Consider the following 15,771-nt stretch of genomic DNA (forward strand, 5'->3'; position numbering starts at 1 on the left):
GAAGGATCGTTTGGGGTACTTAGAACAAAAACGATTTGGAAGAACTACAAGTTTTACGACAGAGACAATATATGTGCATGTGATCAAGGCCGTGGTCGGCCGAAACGCGTAATGGTGGTGTGGTGGTGTTGAGCAAAATAAAATAACACGCACCAAATTTGGGTTCGCCTCGTCATTTAAGCAGGATTGCTGAGACGTGTTTATGCCATATATATATATATATATATATATATATATATATATATATATATATATATATATATATATATATATATATATATATATATATATATATATATATATATATATATATATATATATATATATATATATATATATATATATATATATATATATATATATATATATAAATATATATACTAGCAGCCCGCCCCAGCGTTGTCTGGGGCAGAAAGGGGCTGGGGGCAGCATTTCAGGCTTGCCCGTCCCTCGGCCCGTCCCTCCGTCCGTCCCTTGGCCCGTTTCTCCGCCCGTACCTCGGCCCATCCCTCGGCCCGTCCCTTGGCCCGTCCCTCGGCCCATCCCTCGGCCCGTCCCTCGGCCCGTCCCTCCAGGTTCACTTACGTTACTCGCCGCTCCTGCTCCACTGCTCCTCCGCTTCTCGCTGGTGACGTCCCTCGGCCCGTCCCTGCAGGTTCACATACCTTACTCGCCGCTCCTCCTCGCGCTGCTTCTCGCTGGTCATTACCGCTTGTCCGCCACTCCTCCCCGCCTGTCCGCAGCTCCTCCCCGCGATCATGTCCTCCGCAGCTCTTCCTGTTGCTCCTGAACGCCGCTCCTCCCCCGCACTCTCAATGTCATGACGCAGACGTCGCGGCCGGCGCTTCTTTCAGGGGACTACTTTGTTTTTAGAGTAAATTTTTTTAATTTACGTTTTAGTTTAATTTTATGTAGCCTATGTCCATCTACACACCCTGACAATTTCAAGGATGTATCGGGTATGTGGATTGGCGATGTGGTTCCCCAGTTTACCTTGCCAAAAGGGTTGAGTTCTCTCTTTATAATAGTAGTATAGATATATATATATATAGAGAGAGAGAGAGAGAGAGAGAGAGAGAGAGAGAGAGGGGGCGAGAGAGAGTGAGAGACAGAAAGAGACAGAGCAAGAGAGAGAGAGAGAGGGACAAGTGAGAGACAGAGACAAAGAGAGAGAGAGAGAGGGAGAGAGAGAGAGAGAGAGAGAGAGAGAGAGAGAGAGGGGGCGAGAGAGAGTGAGAGACAGAAAGAGACAGAGCAAGAGAGAGAGAGAGAGGGGGCGAGAGAGAGTGAGAGACAGAAAGAGACAGAGCAAGAGAGAGAGAGAGAGGGGGCAAGTGAGAGACACAGAGAAAGAGAGAGAGAGAGAGAGAGAGAGAGAGTGGGTTACTGTTGGCGTGTAAAATCCTGAATGAAATCCGATAAACACCTTCACCATACCCGACTGAAAGCACCTGTACCCAACTATTTACTACAGCATACATTTTAAGGATGGTGAAAAACCGCAAGCACCCCCCTAAAGCTGCACCACTGCATAATAAGCACCTTTTGGTGATGTTGAAAGTGCGTACCTCTCATGTCTCCACCGCACCACCGAGCCTCCTATTAGCATCAACAGGTTTGACCTTTGGCCTCTGAAGACACTTCTGCTTACTGTGGATGTGTCACGTCGCCTGCGCAGTGGAAAGGCCGGCTGGCCTCTCTAGAGGACGACGCCACCATTTACGCAGCCCCCTGAGCACAGGTGAATGGAAAGTGAAAGCGCAGAGAGACGTCCTCCGAGCTGGACGCAGGCGCGCGCTAAGGCCTCAGCGGAGGCTCCTCGCGCGCTTCCTGCGTCACTTGGCTAATAGCTCTTGACAGCGCGAGCTGTTCAGATGGAGAAAGGGACCCCTCTCTCTCTTCCGGAACCTCGACCTTTCCCTGGCCTAATTGGCTGAGCGCGTCTCGAGGACATAAACCGACCCTTTAAGTATTCCATCCATTGCAGATCCTGGCAGCGGGCACGAGGATGCGCTCAGAGATGTCATTAAGGGACGCTGGGGGTGAAAGGAGCGCACAGGTCAGAGGAGTGCAAGGGCTGCGCAGCGGGCAGGGGGATGCGCGCCCCAGTACACACGCACACGCAAAGCCATGTAGCAAAACAGCCATTACATGTCGACGTCTCTTTTTCTCGGGTTAATTACTTCGGGATGAAGCATCCCAGGCTAATCAAACCGGGCGATTAATAACATTCCATAAATGTACCATGAAGGATGCAGCTAAGTGCCAGTGTTTTAGGATATCTGTAGGGGCCGGTGCTGCAAAAAAGCTTATCTCACAGTAAAATGAAAATGGATATTTTAAGCCTAAAGTCACACTAGGGCATCCCGTAAATAAAATAGTAGCAATACAGGAAGGGTTCAAGTAAGGGTTAAGGAAAAAGGGCACCTTGGAAAATATTTACGGGAAGGGGGGAGAGCAGTGGGAGGCTTCGCCCACACATTTTTTAAAAGGGGAATTTTAAATGTTCCCCAGAATTTCGAATAAAATATACAGACATATATGCAAAAGCATAAAAAAATATAAAAGTGAAATTGCTCACTCCTCGATTTATCCCAATTTGATTAACCCACAAAGAACCCTTTAAACCAGAATGCCCGCATTAATAGCAGTTTCATACCGTGATCAGCCAAGGATGCATATTTGATTTGAAACACTTTTATACCACTACGAATTATGGGCCAGATGTACTAAGGGCCATATGTATCAAAATCCTCTTTTGCGATTCTCAAATAGCGATTTTTTGCGAATCGCTATTTGAGAATTGCAAAACGCTATGTATGTAGGATTTGCAATACATTTTGCAAATCCTACATATTCCTTAATTGTGAATCTCAAATTGTGATTCGCAATTAAGGAATACCTCCCCATTCATTCCTATGGGCCTAGAGGCACAGAGGCCCATAGGAATAAATGGGAAGACATTCTCAATTTGCGATTAGCAATTAGAGAATTGCAAATTGAGAATGCAATTTCAAGGGTGCAAGGTTGTCAAAAGGACACCCTGTTGCACCCCTGAAATAAGCATGGTTGTACATGTGGCGCTCATGCATCCCCTAAGGGCATGTATGTGCTTCACGTTGCACTTTGAAAAATGCAAAAAAGTGAATTTTTCAAAGATATCGCAAATTACCACCAACTTGGTAATTTGCAATTCCTTAAGACCAAATTGCACTTTTTTGGTGGTTCTTACATTGCATTTAAGTAATCGCAAAATGAGCAATTCCTTAAATGCAATCGCAAAATAAGGAATTGCAAATTTTGCGATTCCTTATTTTGCACGCAGATTTGCCATCATACATACCACTAAGCAAAATTGCGATTGCAAATGCAGAAATTCTGCGAATTTCGGCGTTTGCGATCTCAATTTTGCTTGAAACTTATGGGCCTAAGTCTTTTGCGTTCGCAAAGGGTCCTATTCGCAAAATAGCAAGAAAGGAATTTTTGTATGAAGCAAACACATATTGTAAACCAGCAACTCATTACCGAATCACAATTTTGGCTTGCGACCGCACACTGAATCAGTATATTGGTTCTTAATGGTTTGTAATAATATTTTGCAACGAAATCCGGTCGGAAAATTTGAATATATTCCCAATGCTTAATTTTAAAGCAAATAAGTGCCAGGGCTCTCGTCACGAGGCCGCTGCAGCTTGCACCACACATTGCCCATGCCATCCTGCCAATGACAGTGACAACACAACTACTAACCTTTACACTCCTACAAGTGTGATAAATCAGACTATTCCAGGCTCCCATAGCTAGAGGAATGGGTTGGGCTGCAGGTATTAGTAATTTTTTAAGTATAGTGAATTAGTAATCATCTGTTGTTGTGATCAGATCTTAATTAGCCAGAAAGCGTCACCTTTTGGCAGACTGTCACAAGTGCCAGTGCTGAGCACCGGAAACCACTGGCTCAAATTAAGCACTGTATATTACCGACTACACAAAGGTAGTAGAAACCCATTTGCAAACAAAAAGTGGTCCCCAAGGGATCTTTCCCCTTTGTGAATATTGACAAACACATTTTTGAAAAGCAGTCAGTGGTCCCAGAGACTATTGCCTACTCTTAAAAATGTTTGTTGACCTTTTCCTTTTTTTTCCTTTTAAATGCATCTGGCTTTCCTTTAACGAAAACAGTCTGCATTTAAAAATATAGTTTTATTTAAAAACAATAACAAATGTGGTGGTCTGCTGACCCCAGCAGGTTACAATCACTGTGATAGATGACAATCATTGCAACATACTTTATTAATTTTCAAGAGTTAGGTTAAATTGCGCCCCCTACGATTCAATATTTAGCAAATTAGCCTATTGATACATAGGCCGGTTCCAAAATACTGCACTGGTCACAAAAATACTGGTTGCAAATTGCGAGCAGTATTTTGTGACCAGTACTTAGTACATTGAGCCCTAGATGTGTCAGCGAGCCAGCAAAATAATGGTGCAGAGAAATAAGGCTCTATAAAGGGTAAATGCAAATCAGTGCCTTATACCGTTGACAACTCTAGTAATTACAATATAGGAACTGTTGCTGCTGTTTGGAACTGACATCACGGTTGACTGCACTCATCTTCATTAGATCCAATGGCGCACATTTTAAGACAAGCAGGAGTTGTGGTCAAGGTGCTAAGCTGTCGACCATGGATCCCGATGACGTCGGGCTGGTATCTCCACCTGACAAAACACTGCAACCCTGGGCAAGCCACTCTCTGGGTTCCTCATTTGCCACTTTTGTGAAAATTGTAAAATCCTATAAATTAGCCAACAGCCCTTGTTGAGAGTTATGAAATGAAATGAGGTCCTGGATTTACCAAGGCCTTGCGCTGGCACAAAGTGATGCAAAGTGAAGATAAGTCTCGCTTGGACATTTACTATCCAGTGCTAAAGGTGTTTTACATTGGAAAAGTGCCCTGTTCTATGTGCAAAGCACTTTTGAGTTAGTTAGCAGTTTGCATTAAGGGGGCCATTAGTGGTGCGTTACTAGGACTAGGCATGGGCGGAAAATCCGTTCCACTCGCGGATTTTGCGGATTTTCGGGAAATCCGCAATCCGCGAGATTTGCGAATCTCCCGCAAAATCCGCAAATCCGCGAGCAGCGGATTTTGCTCGCACTGCTCGCACTGTTCGCGTGAGTTCGCGTGAGTTCGCGCCCCGCGAATAAGTGCAAAATTGCAGAAATACGATTTTAGCAAAACTGAAAGTAACTACTTACCAGGTTCAAAAGTTCAGGCTCATCATTAGTAGCCATTTCCTGTAGTGCTTCCTGAGGGGCCCCTCCAGAGTTCAGTTGCCAGTTGAAACTATTATGTGACCCTGCTCTGAACCTCAGAATAGTTACACATATGCCACAAAGGTCCTGAATTACAGCTAAGGGAGACAAGCAGGAGCCAGGCTGGAAGTTAAAATCCATTAATCAGCCCCTAATTCATTATTGTCAGTTGGGGCAGGGCAGGTGTTGTAACTAATTTTACAACAATGAAAGCACTTAGCAAGTGCAAAAGATCACTAATCAGGGCGCACTAAGGAAGCAGGTGCCAGCTAAAAAAATATTCTGTGACACATTAATCAGCCCCAAATTAATTCAGGTCACTTGAGGCAGGGAAGGTGTGCTTTGCTTTGCCGAAAATAATGTACACTGGACAACCAGAGGGTGTGGTGATGAAACAGAGGGTGGCATGGGTGGGCCAGAGGGTGGCATGAGTAGTCAGAGAGTGGCAGTGGTGACAGAGAGTGGCAGTGATGAAGAAGAGTGTCCCAAACAGGCTGGACACGTAGAAACAACAAGTTCGCGAAACTTGCGACCCGACAGGTAAGTTCGCAATTTGCGAAAGTGTACAAAACCCTCGCGAACTGGCAGAAACACGGGCGAACACAAAAAAAAAATCCGCAAATTCGCGGGAATTCGCGGATTTTGCGGATTGCGAATCCGCAAATCCGCAAAATTCGCGAACGCGAGATCCGCAAAATTCGCTCATGCCTAACTAGGACAAGCTAGTGTAAATATGCATATATTTTGATGCTGGAGCCCAATCTGCTAAACAAGGCAGACAAGGCTTTGTGGCAAAAACATACGCATGGGGTAACAAAATGAAATGTGTTTTTTTCTCCCAAAACCCATGTATTGCATATTTGCTGCAGTGCACAGCACACATCCAGTACAAATCATATGCTAGACAGTGTACGTTCACTTTTTCACTAGGTCTGGGCTGTAAATTCCATTCCGCTTGCGAAATTTGGGTAATTTCGCGTTCCCTGGAGAACGCGGAATTGCCAAAAATTCTGCGATCCGTGACTTTGCGGAATTTTTTGCTTGTTCGCGCTTTCAAAATGCGTGTTCGCGAGATATTTCTCCCGGAGCACGCGAACAGGAAAAAAGCATCACGAATGGGCGGAACAAGCAATTCCGCGTGTTGGCTGAACTTTTGCGTGCTTGCAGAGATTTTTTACCGTTTCATGGAGCTTTGCGTAGCGCGACTACGCAAATTCCGCCCACCCCTTCTTTTCACCATGGTGTGAGTCTGTGTATTTTGCAAAGCAGTGGTGTAACACAAACCTATGGGTACCCCTGAAGAATGTGAAGAGAGGCCCCTCAGTTACTCATATCCCACATATATTCCTTGGCCATGGGCTGAATGAAGGCCCCGTGAAGGTAAAGGGGCCCCTTGAAGTGTTGCTCCCATCCTGCGCTGCAGGGCACTTCATAACACCCCTGGTGCAAAGCAGCCTATTTTCACCCCAGTGGTAGGGATGACAGCAGTAGTAGTCCAATCTTAGTAAATATGACTTTGCAATATGTTTTCTTCCTTATGCAACACAGTGCAACAAATTTGGTTGCTGCCCTTCATTGCATGAAAAATTAGTATATCTGGCCCTGGGTGTAAATGAAACATGGGCTGGTTGGAGCCATTCATTAGAGGTAATTTAGAGGAATGAGTGATTTCCATCAACCTAATGTGTAGAACGTGAATATGTAGAAACTCAAAAGAAGGAAGGAGTTACCCAGATTCTAAGAAAAGGGGACGGGGTAGCACTGTAGAAACAACAAAAAATCCTAAGTCAGAAATAAAAATTAAAAAGAAAATTGGACAGCAATGCACCATACAAAAGATCAAGACTCAATATGGATCATATGCTGAAAAAACCTACAGAGTGCAGTAAGGCTATACATCAAGTTTCTTCAAACATGTAGGTAGGCAGTCAATATCAATAAGGTATACTGAGGAAATGATTAATATATGAATGTAGGATTTATTTTATCATAAAAAATGTTTTGTTACTGTACTTGTTATATATGTTAAAGTGTAACCACAGAAATTTAATGTAACCTCTTGAATGAGGAGATGTTTTAATCATGTATGTAAATTTTTGGGGGATAAAATAAATCCTACATTTATATATTAATCATTTCCTCAATGTACCTTATTGATATTGACTGCATACTTATATGTTTAAATAAACTTGATGTATAACCTTACTGCACTCTGTAAGCTTTTTCAGCATATGATCCACATTGAGTCTTGATCTTTTGTATGGTGCATTGTTGCCCCCAAATATTTTTGAACGTTTTATTTCTGACTAGGGACTTTTTGTTGTTTTTATAGATCGTGCATACGCCCTTTGGGCTTCTTGGTATTGAATGGAAAGAAGGACATACCTTCCCAGTAACAAGGATCACTGGGGATTCTTCCAAGAGTTTAAAAAGGCTAACAGTCTGTATGCCTTTGCAAAAAGTAGATCTAGAAGACATGTGCTGCAAATCATAGGGCAGCGACTTCTACACAGGTGGAGCAAACCAGGTACAAGAAAGACCGACCAGCTTTCTATGCCCGTGAAATCATGGGCCAAGGGGTGTCACCAACCCCCCGCTTTAGCAGCAAGAGCAGGTGTGGAGTACTTGATGGGCCCTCTTCTGTCTGCAATTCGGCAAACAAAGACTCACAAATAAGGTGAAAGTGTGGGTGGGTGGTTGAGGGAGCGAAAGGACGGATGGTTGGGTGTGTGAGTGAAAGGGTGGATAAGTAGATAGATGGGTGAATGAAGGTGTGACAGGATGAATGAATTATTGAAAGGACGGATGGATGAAAAGATGGATAGATATGTGAAAGGCTGGATGGGTGGATGATGAGAAAGGATGGATGACTGGAGTGAAAGGATGGATGGATGAGCGGAAGGATGGGTGGATTAATGAGTGAAAGGATGGATGTATGGATGAATGAGTGCAAGGATAAAGTTGTGGCATTGTGAACTCCCAACTTTAGCATTTTGTTGCACGTGCTGCATCACATTTGGCGATGCAGCACGCGCAACGAAATTTGTTTTTTTTCCCGGTACTTACCTGAAATCGTCCGTATCCTGCATTTTACAATTCCTCACCCTGCACCTCCCCCGCCTGACGTCACCGCCCGGAGGAACGCCTTACATGGGCCGTGGCTGGAGATGACTGAGTGAAAGGGTGGATGTATGGATTGATGGATAGGTTTAGACATTGATGGATAGGTTTGGATTTGGATGTGTGGACAGATGGAATGGTAACGGCTGCATGATAGATGAAAGAATGAATGGATGACAGAATGTAAAGTTGAAGTTGTGAACACTGGCGTAGCTGGGGTGGGGGCCGGTGGGGGCGGTCCGCCCCAGGCAGCACTATTTTTGGGGCGTCAGCCACGGACACTGGTGGCCCGTTGCGCCGGCCTTTATAATTTATTTGGGGACACTCATGACACTCATTACAGTAGTGTCAGTGTCCCCAAATAAATGATAATGGCCGCCGCTACGGGCCACCAGTCCCGCGCGCGCGGCGTTTTAAGTGCTAGTGCACCACCACCTGCAGGTTGCAACTGCTGCCTGCAGCAGCGTGCAGCGCACACATGCACGCAAGCCAGCCATCCCACCACCACCATCACCTAGCATAGGCCTATGACGTACAGAGCCGGCTGCTGATGTTCATTTGGTGGTGTACAGACTATCGGTGACAGGAAGCAGCGCCGGGGTTTTGTACAGAAAGGGAAAGCGGTTCAGAATTCCTCTGCATGCAGTAAGTAGGAAGAGTGTTGCACACATGGGACTTTCTCTCTGCTCGGTGGGTCCCTAAAAGTGTGGGACGGAGGTGGGGGGCATGGGAGGTCGCTGCCACAAGCCTGTGTTTGTTGACTGAGCTGCAGTTGTTATTTTCCCCAAACCACGTTAACAAAGAGCTCTCCTAATGTATACGTATTGCTCACTTTCTGCTTCAAGCTCCTGAGTTTATGCTGTTAAAACCAATGTCATATGAAACATTCTCTCATTCCACATCATTAAGACAGAAATTCAATACTGAGTCCATTTAACGTTTACCACGGCAGCCTGATTTACTCGGGGAGCTATCTGTTTTGGACAGGTTCTTTATTAACAAGCATTGGAAATGCAATAGGGCTCGCATTAGGAAAGTTTGAGCTATTGGTCTTATAAATGAATTTTTTTTGTATTTATGTGTTATTTTTTAAACTAGCTAAATTATTAGCTTTGTCATTTACAATGCCAATAGATATAACTTTCGCAAACACCTATAGCATTTGTAATGCAACATGTTTTGTATTTACGTGACTTAGATGTATTGATATTACAAATAACAATGCCTTTTAATTTTTAAAAATAATTAATACTTAAATAATTTATTTAATTTGTAATGGCAATAGCTTAAACTTTTGTAAATAATTTTGTGAAGATTATGTTAGTTTTTTATTGTGACGAAAATCAAAGAACAAAAGTGAAATATTAACATCTTTTTGTGATTTGTAATAAAGCATGAAAGCTTGAAAACAGCTTGAAACATTGAAAGAACATATTTGAACCAGTGATGCTGTGGTTGCGCTGAGTGATGCTGTGGTTGCGCTGAGTGATGCTGTGGTTGCGCTGAGTGATGCTGTGGTTGCGCTGAGTGATGCTGTGGTGGTGCTGAGTGCTGCTGTGGTTCCGCTGAGTGGTGTGTGCATCGGTGGAGCTTAGTCGGTGCATTGATGGAGCTGTGTGGTGGGTGCATTGGTGGAGCTTAGTTGGAGCATTGGTGGAGCTGTGTGGTGGGTGCATTGGTGGAGCTGTGTGGTGGCTGCATCGGTGGAGCTGTGTGGTGGCTGCATCGGTGGAGCTGTGTGGTGGCTGCATCGGTGGAGCTGTGTGGTGGCTGCATCGGTGGAGCTGTGTGGTGGGTGCATCGGTGGAGCTGTGTGGTGGGTGCATCGGTGGAGCTGTGTGGTGGGTGCATCGGTGGAGCTGTGTGGTGGGTGCATTGGTGGAGCTGTGTGGTGGGTACATCGGTGGAGCTGTGTGGTGGGTGCATCGGTGGAGCTGTGTGGTGGGTGCATCGGTGGAGCTGTGTGGTGGGTGCCTCGGTGGAGCTGTGTGGTGGGTGCCTCGGTGGAGCTGTGTGGTGGGTGCCTCGGTGGAGCTGTGTGGTGACTACCTCGGTGGAGCTGTGTGGTGGGTGCCTCGGTGGAGCTGTGTGGTGGGTGCCTCGGTGGAGCTGTGTGGTGGGTGCCTCGGTGGAGCTGTATGGTGGGTGCCTCGGTGGAGCTGTGTGGTGGGTGCATCGGTGGAGCTGTGTGGTGGGTGCCTCGGTGGAGCTGTGTGGTGACTGCCTCGGTGGAGCTGTGTGGTGGGTGCCTTGGTGGAGCTGTGTGGTGGGTGCCTCGGTGGAGCTGTGTGCTGGGTGCCTCGGTGGAGCTGTGTGGTGGGTGCCTCGGTGGAGCTGTGTGGTGGGTGCATCGGTGGAGCTGTGTGGTGGGTGCATCGGTGGAGCTGTGTGGTGGGTGCATCTGTGGAGCTGTGTGGTGGGTGCATCGGTGGAGCTGTGTGGTGGGTGCCTCGGTGGAGCTGTGTGGTGGGTGCCTCAGTGGAGCTGTGTGGTGGGTGCCTCGGTGGAGCTGTGTGGTGGGTGCCTCGGTGGAGCTGTGTGGTGGGTGCCTCGGTGGAGCTGTGTGGTCGGTGCCTCGGTGGAGCTGTGTGGTGGGTGCCTCGGTGGAGCTGTATGGTGGGTGCCTCGGTGGAGCTGTGTGGTGGGTGCATCGGTGGAGCTGTGTCGGTGGAGCTGTGTGGTGGGTGCATCAGTGGAGCTGTGTGGTGGGTGCATCAGTGGAGCTGTGTGGAGGGTGCATCAGTGGAGCTGGGTGGTAGGGGAACGGTGAATGATGGGACAGTGTCAGGGCTTTAAGTGGAATGAAAAAACTGGGGGTCTCTCAAAAGGGCGTGGCCAATATAATTAGGGGCGTGGCTTTAAATCACGCAAAAAATCTGTGCTTAGCATAGTGTGCTGCCCGACTTGTAATTTGCTGTTTCCGTCATTGCATCCAGATATTTGATACAAGTAACATCATACCTACAATAAGTAAGTAATATTGGCTTTGTCAATGGTTATTACTTGCAGAAGATAAATAAGCTGCAAGTATAACTTTTATATAATATTGACAAAGCTTCCAATTAAATCCTTGGTGACCCTCCCACAATGTTGCTGCTCCTGAGTTTCAGAAAGAGAAGGGAAATCCAGAAAGAAAATGACTCTTAAAGGATTTCCCTTCCCCCACAACGCTCCCCTGGCATGACGTCATGTTGTAACTTCTCTACTACTGAGAAGTAGTAAAGTGTGAGCAGCGCACATCCTTGTGCCTGGTGCTGTTTCGAAACGGTCTCTATCGGGCTTTGTTTTGAGCCATGGCACTTTTTTCCGGACTGCAGTGACAGCAAACAGCGGTCATTGCAGTCCGGGAGAAAAAACGGGCTGCCTGTGTCAGGGCTCAAAACAGAGCCCGATAGAGACCCGTTTCGAGGCTGCCGGTGCTCAGACCCCTTGAGACCCGGCCCACTTAAAGGCCTGGACAGTGTCAATGAGTAGGCCCTGTCAAGCTGTCGAGAGACAGAGAAGCGACGGCGACGATAGAGAGCAGAAGACAGGCAGGCAGACGCCCGCTGAGAGAAGAGAAAGAGGACAGACAATGAGACAGCCAGGCACGAAAAGCAGAGAGCAAACAGAGAGACAGTCCTGGAGAGGAGGGGGCACTCAGATAGACTGTCACTGAGAGAAGAGAAATAGAGCAGACAAAGTGACAGCCAGACATGAATAGCAGAAGGCAAACAGGAGAGGAGAGGGCATTCAGACAGACGGTCACTGAGGAAGAGGACAGGCAGAGAGACAGCCAGATATGAGGAGCAGATGGCAGACAGAGAGAATGCCCTTGAAAGCAGAGGACACTCAGACAGACGGCCACTGAGAGGACAGAGCAGGGAAAGAGACAGCCAGATATGAACATCAGAGGACAGACAGATATTGGAGAGCAGAGGGCACTGGGACAGGTGGTCACTGAGTGGAGAGAAATGAGACAAAGAGACAGCCATACATGAAGAGCAGAGGGAAAACAGAGACAGCCCCGGAGAGCAGAAGGCAGTCAGACAGACTGTTATGAGAGGCGAGGAAGGGGACAAACAAAGAGACAGGTAGACACGAGGAGCAGAGCGAAGATAGAGAGACAGTACTGGAGAGTAGAGGGCACTCAGACAGACGGGCAATGAGTGAGAGTACAGGCAGAGAAAGTCAGAGATGAAGAGCAGAAGTCAGAAAGAGAGACAGCCCTGGAGAGCACAGGGCACTCAAACAGACAGTCACGGAGAGGAAGAGGACAGACAGAGAGAGGCAGCCCTGGTGAGCATAGTGCACTCAGACAGACGGGCACTGAGATCAGACAGAGACACAGGCATAACAAGCAGAGGGCCGGCAGAGAGACAGTCATGGAGAGCAGAGGAAAGTAGAACAGTACACGCAGAGAGACACCAGACATGAAGACAAGAGTGCAGACAAAGACTTCTCTGGAGAGCCGAGGGGGGCAGGCAGCCTTGGAGTGCAGACCAAAGGGATGCAGATGGCCTTGATGCCGGCAGAAGAAAGACAGGCAGCCACTGAAGGCAGCGGACGTGCGGTCTGTACGAGCAGCAGACATGGGGGATCTCTGAGGGGAAGACAGCAGACAATACCTCAAATGAGATGACTGGCTGGTAGCCAGTCAGGGTGAGTGCAGGACAGCTGCACAGTCCTAGACAGCAGCGGACAGACTGGCAATCACGACAGACAGTCCTTAGAATAAATACTCTTATCCACTGAAGCAATAATAAACCTACAAGGAAAGACCAAAGGTCAGCTTAACAGCAGACACAGTAAGAGAGCTTAAAACATACGGACAGAACTGGCAGACCAAAAGACAGACTGAAGCACACACACACACATATAAACAGATACTTACAACTACTAATCAGAACACACCATGAAGTACAGCCAGAGGAAGAGATAATTAGACACGTAAAGAAACAGTGACGGGAGAGATTGCTTTAGATAGGCACAACAGATGTTGAAAAAAATAATTGATAGCAAAGCCTGAGATAAATACTGACACCAAAACGTGCTGAGAGAACTGAGGGACACCGGTATTAAAACGAGAAAGGCATTCAGGCAGGTACGCATTTAAGGCATACACTAACAAACCAAAGTAGATGCATGAAAGGAGACACGGCCGGCGGCCGTGAAACTGAAAGTACGGACGGCCGGCCGTGAATAATTAGGGGATGAGCGCACGCTGAGAAGCTTGTGGGAGGGGGCTGGGCTGCCTTTGATGTGATAATGCGAGGCAGGCGGCTGGTGGCATTGTGCACGCGCTTTTTAGGGCTTGCGCTTGCGCAATGACCTTAAAAAGCACATGCACTCTGTGGAATCGCCAGCGGAATCGTGCTTAGTTAAACGCTGTTTAAACCTCTATAGAGCTTGCCAGCTGTGCGCATGCGCACAGCAGGCGAGCCCTAAAAATGACTTGCCAATATCCGGTAATTTATTGTGCATATTATACGGTGAAAGTCGGGAGTTTCTGGGCATTGTATGGGGCAGAATTGTGGGTCATGCCGCAGCGAAACAAATGACCAAACCACGGAACATCTTTCTTAAGCGAAATTGCTGATTACCAAAAAGTAACTCCTTTAAATGGACTTTTAACATTAGGGGTGAACTGTGTGAAGAAGAATGCTACTCTTTTGCCTGCTTTATATTGTATTCGGCTGTGGTCAATTCCTGCTGCAAAAGCATTTCAGAAAAGCCTCAAAGACCTTCTGTCCGGTGATCAAGCCTCCAACCTTCCTTGGTTAGTCAACATTTGAAATATTTTCCTTAGTCGTGGTATGATTAACATCAGTGCAAGCCCAATTGCTGTACCACCCTCGTGCATCAGGTTTGGTGACTGGTGTTGAGAACTCACACTTTCTGAGATTATTAATGACATCTGCAGATTGCAGCTTGGTACAAGTAGTGTGATTTTTAAAACGATGCTGCCAAGAGACCTAAACCTGGTAAGGATGGTTCTGGCTCGTGAGCATGTGTTATGTTTGAAACTTATGCAGTTTTTTTTTATTTTGCACAGACTCAGCCCAAGTGCATTGGAGCCCTGTACACAAGCACCAGAGCACATTACATAAGGCCAGGTTATTTTTTTTTTTTAGTTTTGAGGCATGGGGAGATTAGATGATTTGACACAAATCAAAGGACATTAAGCTCACACTGGTGCTCGAAACCCGGTGCCCTAGTTCCATAGTCAGTAGCTCTGGCAGTTAGGCCACATCTCCTCGCCACTTCTTCTTACATTCTTTCGGTTAGGTTATACGAAGGCAAAAGGGCTAGTTGGGTCTATCCGCTCAGGTTAGAGGAAAATATGTTTTATTATACTGCCCCTTTCACTTAAAACATAGACGTTATTAGATAAATCCCTATGCAAGAGATTAAACATTCCAGAAACGTTTTAAGGCATGTGCACACTGGGCTCTGGCCCAGGGCCTCCTGATAGAGGTCGCTCCATTGTACAGTGAGTCTTGCTCTGATGACCTTGAATAATTATTAAACAGATTGTTTTACATAACGTTTTCTTTTCATTTATTTTGCAGATAAAATGTTTATATTTTTCAACACCATCCAAAACAGTACCTCAAATATGAAAAATGGGTGGGGGTACCGAAGATTATTTGCAATAATATTAGTGCTCTGCTATGCTATTATAATATTGAAAAGACAGGTCAACTAGTCACACGTCAATGCACTTTTTATTTTATTGTCAACACTACATAACCTCAAGCCAAAAATTTCCTATAAAAATAAATAAGTGGACAAGTATTTCACATAAATCTGAAGAGATTTTATTGTATCTGTGTGACTCTTTATTGTTTTTTTTTAGTTGGTCCGTTTTAATGTTAAAGTGTATATTGCTAGTTTTAAGATTTACACACAAAAAATTTACTTTGAATGAACTGATGTTATGTATATAGTTTGAATGTTTGAAGACAGTTTCTTCGAGCCTAATACTCTGCGATGGGAATTTAGTTTCTGGCACATTCGGTTTGGTATCCCCCCTCCCCCTGTCTCAGAAATAAGGAATCTTGGATTATACTTTGAAGATTGCTGCAATTTTTCCCAGTAGATTTCAAATGGCAATTTATATGCATCTTTTAACTTGGATGATACATCACCTTTGAGTAGGGTAATAATATGTTATAAATTCCAGAGGCTGCATCACACGTAAATGTGAGCCTTAGAAACTTTGCAGCCTATCTCAGATTACTGAATTGTGATTGACAGACTACCGGTATTTTAAACTGCACAACCCTTATTTTGTGGAATTAGAAGAGCAGTGATTGTTTTAGCCTGTGTTGGCATTCCTCGATTAAGCTACCTATTCA

This window comes from Lissotriton vulgaris, chromosome 10 (genome assembly GCF_964263255.1).
Source record: "Lissotriton vulgaris chromosome 10, aLisVul1.2, whole genome shotgun sequence".
Lineage (NCBI taxonomy): Eukaryota > Metazoa > Chordata > Amphibia > Caudata > Salamandridae > Lissotriton > Lissotriton vulgaris.